Source organism: Frankliniella occidentalis, unplaced genomic scaffold (assembly GCF_000697945.3).
Source record: "Frankliniella occidentalis isolate FOCC.00 unplaced genomic scaffold, Focc_3.1 Scaffold283, whole genome shotgun sequence".
Taxonomy (NCBI): domain Eukaryota; kingdom Metazoa; phylum Arthropoda; class Insecta; order Thysanoptera; family Thripidae; genus Frankliniella; species Frankliniella occidentalis.
The window spans coordinates 227,398-232,942 of NW_026267409.1; the positions used below are offsets into that span (position 1 = coordinate 227,398).

The 5,545-nt window shown below is 60.3% G+C and overlaps 1 protein-coding gene across 3 annotated transcripts in view; it reads left to right on the forward strand.

The window, feature by feature from the left end:
* Positions 1–3,254: 3,254 nt before the first annotated feature.
* The window catches only part of LOC113204894 (uncharacterized), a 72,822-nt gene continuing 70,531 nt past the window's right edge, over positions 3,255–5,545 (forward strand). Inside the window, exon 1 of one of the 3 annotated variants that reach the window (XM_052273573.1) lies at positions 3,255–3,450. The gene's annotated coding sequence lies outside the window, so the exon portion shown is untranslated. Of the gene's footprint in view, positions 3,451–4,773; positions 5,000–5,545 lie in introns of those variants that run through there. The other 2 variants (XM_052273570.1, XM_052273571.1) reach the window with 2 other exon arrangements.

Sequence of the window (5,545 nt, forward strand, 5' to 3'; positions counted from 1 at the left end):
CTACGAACGTTTTGGTTTGCATTACGAACCTATAGTAGTAGTAAAATTCACACTTTTACCCTCTAAGCGTACGATTGGGCATTGACACACCTAAAAGTGCCTACAAGTACAAGTCGTGACACTTGCGTTTCCAGTGTACGTTTTTTATTGCGTCTACGTTTTGGCGTGTGCATAGCATAATACGGTGTTTGTTATCTGCCGTTCACTTTTTTATGTGGGTGACAAGTGAGTGACAATGCCATCAGAGACCAATCGGGTTCAACTCGGGGGTCAATATGCTAGCTCTGGAAGCCTGAACCGAAACCAGGGTGCAGATACAGCGACCAGAGGCTACGATGCATAGTAACCCTTGCGAACACGCGCACATTTGCCCAGCACAGGTTGGAAGACACGGCCGACTTAGCTTGGGCAGACCTAGGTGAGTGGCTCCAGTTCTCTGTGAACAAGTAGTTGTACGCCCGCCCGCATCGCCCGCATTATAGTTTGAAGATCAAGAACAAATAAGCATGTGGCAAGGTCGCGCACATTTGAAATAGCCTGGGGCCTGCGTGCGGTGCAAACACAACAACTACAATGAGTGCACGACGTGGCTCGGCGCATATCGTTGATTTGGGCTTCGTATAGTTTTGCTGGAAGTTACGAAGTTGAAGCAGTAGCTGAAAGTTGCCCGGCCCAGGGTCGTCGGACATGGTCCCGCCCAGGAGATTGGCGACTTGGCCCCGTGCTCTACCAAAGAGGTCCACTTGAGACATCACGAGATGCCGCTTACCTCTCGTTCGAGATCCTGGACCGTCTTGGACAGCACAGCAAAGTGCATCTTGAAACTCGGAGCTCATAGTCCAGGCAGGCCGGGGCTCTCCTTGCCCTCGTCGAGCCAACTTCGGGTCGGGAGGCCCGAGCTCGTGCCGTGTCTCTAGCCGTGGAGCTCACAATAAAGACGATCCTCGGAGCCAGACCAACGATACACTTAAGTGTAGGAATTCTTATAGCAAAGATAATTTCGAAAAACACACACATAATTTTTAGCGTTGCTTCTACTCTTTACCGTCGCGTTTAATGAGCAGAGGCTTCATGATGCCGACCGATTCACGATTGAAACGTGGATAATGGCATAGCTTGTGAGAGTAAACAACGTCAAAATACGCCAAAGAGGAGTAAAATTAAAATTCGATTTGCACACATGGCCGTGAAAAATTAATTTGATGGAGCAGCTTACAAAGTGACACTTATCTGGCTCTCGTGGTGGACCAAACAACGTCATATTAATCCCGGCCCACTTGTGAGGAGATTGTGCCCCGCGGTGGGCGGAGCAGTCGCGAGTCGGAGCAGAACGGAGAAAATAATGACTTATTATTATTTTCGGGGCCAGCAGCAGGTGACAAAAACACCAGCTGGCATGACATTAGGCAGGAGAGCTGAGAGAGAGAGAGAGGGGGGAGGGACACTCTCTCATCCCGAGAGCAGCAGCCGAAGGCGAAGCCAAAAGGCTTCGGCCGGCTCGGGTCTGGCCGGCTGCGCAAGGTCGCGCCACGCGACACAGCCGGCGGGCCGCCCATCTGCACATCTGTCTGTCTCTGTGTGCGCCGAGAGGAGAGCAGAGCTAACCGCCGCAATTTACGGTCGGGATCAGCAGGAGTATAATAGCAGCTGCAGCGGCGAGGAGCGCAGCTGCTATAGCGGCCGCTAGCTATTTTCGTGTGAAGTGTTCATTGACCCACTTCTGTTTTCGCTGCCGGGGCGCCCCCCCCCTCCCCCCGACCACCGTGTGTGTATGTGTGTGTGTGTGTTGTATTCGTCCGCTTCATTCACTAGCTGGCCTGCGGGCGGGAAGATGACATGATGATGGGCTGCAGGTACACTGTCGAGCACAAATGTTTCTAACAACCGTTTGCCAAAGGCGGTGGGGGAGAAAGGATTTGTGGCATGTATAGGTGGTTGTAGTTGTTATGGTTACCTCATAATTCCAACGATTTTGCTCGAGCTTCTCTACAATGTTTTTTGGGGTGAATATTACTTTAGTGTGTCCCTTAGTGCGTATAGTCTAAAATAGCTTGCTGTCTCTCCTCTCTCTATTTTTTTTGCGGGGGGGGGGGGTCTATCTTGCGTTTGAAGTACTTGCAGTTGTTTTTCACCGTTACAGCAACCGGTTCTTCTAAGTTAGCAATTTTTTTGGCCGATGTGTGGTGAGTGCGGAGCTGCGGGGAGGAGTCGTGACACGAGTCCTAAAGCCTCCTTTACCGTCCCACGCGCCTCGCGGGCTGCAAGCAGTGTGTAGTAGATGCAGCTGCGTGCGAAGGAAAAAGAGAGAGAGAGAGAGAGAGAGGCGGGGGTCGAATGCAAAACGTTCGCTACACTTGAAAGTGGGACACCGTCTCAGAGGACACAGCGACATAACCAGAATGTTGTTTTTGATAGCAACAAAACTTGCTTCTCATTGCCGGCTCTTGGGCCGGCGCGGTGCTTCATCCGCTGCACTATCACCGCCGGCCAGGCCCGGCCACTTGACTGGCCTCAAATCAAAGCGGCTCGGCTTAGGGCCGTGTCGGCGGCCAGGGCGGCGGCCAAGGCGACGGCCGCGCTCAACTCTTAAATCTCATAATCCAAGCCATCTTGGTCGGGACACTCCGCCACCGGCGATTAAGCAGAAGAGACGACGACCGCGCTTAACCGGCGGTACGGCCTCCAGCGCTTGCGGACACTGTCGCAAATGTTTGTTCGGGCTGCCGGGCCATCGGCTCCCCTTGCCCATTCATGTTGAGACGAGGCCTGGACCGGTCGGGTCGGGTCGGGCCGGGTCGGGCCACCCTCGGGCTCGGCAGCGGTCGGGCGGTCGCCGGCGACCCCGGGTCGGGGCTGGGCAGAGTCGCTGGTGGCGCCGCGCGCGGCGGCGGCGGCAACTATCAGCGAGCGCTGCCAGCTCGGGCGGGGCGCGGCGGCCGGCCTGACGCGCAGGCGCGTGGCGCGCACGGGCCGGCCTGCCTGCCAGCGCGGCTGCCCGCCCCCCGCAGAGCGAGAGAGACGGACGCGGGCCGCGGGGAGGACGCCGTCATGGAAGAGAAAGAGAGCGCCCCCTCTCTCCCTCCCGCCCTCCCTTTCTCTCTGTGCGGCCCACAGATGTCAGCTCCAAGCCCCTGCTGCCGCCGCGGCCGCCGCCGCTGCCGCCGCCCAGGCAGCCAGCCAGCCCGGCCCAGCGGCCAGCCGCGCAGGCAGGCAGGCAGGCGGGCGAGCCGGGAGCGAGTCGAGTGTGGAGCCCGCCGCCCGCCCGCCCGCTCAGTGCGCTGCGCCGAGCCGCGCTGGCCTGAGACACGGGAGTGCCTCCGTCCTGCCGTCCCGTCCGCGCCGCCCTAGAGCGCCGTGCTTGTCCGCCTAACCTCGCTTCGGCCGCGCCGTCGCGCCGCGACAGGGGCACAACTACAGTGAGAGGGAGCGAGAGGGGGCGACTCCAGCAAGGTGTGTGTGAAGTGTTGTCTGTGCCGTGACACCCCGTGACGTGCAGCTGGGGCCGCAGCCCTGGCCACAGCTCCCCCACGCCCAGCTGTGGTTGAGCAAGCAGCTGGAGAGGACGACCCCAGACAAAGGGAAAACCGGGCATCTAACGGGCAACTACCGGGCACCTACCGGGCAACTGCCGGGCAACTACCGGGCAACTCCGGGCAAGTCCCGGGCAACTCCGGGCAACTCCCGGGCAACTCCCGGGCAACTCCCGGGCAACTTCCGGGCAACACCTGGGCAACATCCGGGCAACGTTCGGGCAACTACAGAGCAACCACCGGGCAACCACCGGGCATCCACCAGGCAACCACTAAGCAAGCCTCGACTGGTGATACTAGCATGGTGCCCGGGAGCTGTTTGGCTGCTTGGGTCGGCACCACACAGCGTGTGAGGGCAACCGTCGTGCAATCGTCAGCGTGATCTGAACAGCCTTGTGGAGACCGGGGAGGCCACGGGCTCGCCGCTCTGTTGGGCGGGCGGCCTACGTCGCCCCTGCTGCTGAGGCAACCGCGGCGGGGGTCGGCGTACCCTCGACGATCTGCTACTCTGTGTGGACCAGCTGGCTGTTCAGACATGGTGTTCACTGGGGTGCGACGGGGGGGCATGGGCATGAGCCGCGGAGAGGGGTGGTGGGGGGGGGGGGCAGGAGAAGGGAGCCCCGCGTGGTCCCGCGGCTAGCCCCTGCCGTCACACTTCAGGTTTGTATGACCTCTACGATTAAGACAAGGACCGTCCTCCCATGCCCGACAGTTGCCCACGCCGTGGGCTGCCGGCCCTAGTTATGAGCCGTGAAGTGTCTGCCACCGGGCAACACGCTTGTATCACCAGGTGAGGCTTGCTTAGCGGTTGCCTGGTGGTTGCCCGCTGGTTGCTCGGTAGTTGCCTGGTAGTTGCCAGTATGTTGCCCGGTAGTTGCCCGGACGTTGCCCGGTAGTTGCCCGGATGTTGCCCGGGAGTTGCCCGGAGTTGCCCGGGAGTTGCCCGGAGTTGCCCGGGAGTTGCCCGGAGTTGCCCGGTAGTTGCCCGGTAGTTGCCCGGTAGGTGCCCGATAGTTGCCCGCCAGACGCCCGGTTTTCCCTTTGTCTGGGGGAGCCCCTCCCGCCCAGCCGGGGGGAGGGGGAGGGGGCACCGCCCGCCGTTGCGTGAGCCCGTGCGTGCGCGCGTGCGTGCATGGGCGTGCGTGCAAAGTGAAAGGGTGCCAAAGTGTGTCGGGCGAGCGGAGTTAAGTGGATCGTGTTGAATTCAGCTGCAGCACGTTCAGCGTCTGCGCTCGTGCAGCTGTGTGCTCGCAGCTGCGTCCGTGCAGCGGCAGGGTGTTCCAAGCCCACCTGTGCGAACGTCACGTTTGGTGGTGACAAGTGCGTCAAGAAACGTGCTGGAACGTTGGGTGCGCGCAGTTGTGCGTGCACCTGTGAGTGCAGCTGTCCCATTTCGGCGAGTGGGTGGAAAACACCTGCCTATCGAGTCTGCCACCCTGCCGCCTCGCCTTATCAAATCAAATCAGCAGGTGAGTCAGGACATCCACGCTCGCAGTTTTGACAGATATGGGTGACCGGACTCCTCGAGTCCTCGGAATCAGGCGAGGGGGCTGTGGGCCCCGGCCTGGCGCTACAGCGAGGGCGCTTGCGAGAGGCCAGGTCCAGAGGTGTGAACGCGGGCGCGGGATCTTGCGATTCGGATCCGAAAGTGGATCCGCTGTGTCATTGCCCCCGTCCATGACATAACCTCATTTGTCGGGCTTTGGCCTGCCCGCCGACAAGTCGAACGCGCCCGCCTCGCACCTCTGGGCGCTCGATTCCATCCCGGTTGTCCGCCTATCAAAAGTGCACGTGGTTCTGACACACCGCGTGCGCCAGCGCGTGCAGGCTCGCAGGCCACCATAACAATATACAGGGAGACATCACCGTAACGTCTTTGATTAAACGCTGATCGCGACGGCAGTGCTGGCTGTGCCAGTGGTGGCGCTACTCCTGCGGGGAATGCCCTGGGCGCGCGCTGCACTCCTGAAGGGGCCGCTGACCCCGCCCCGCCCCGCTGCCACGCTATTTCTCAA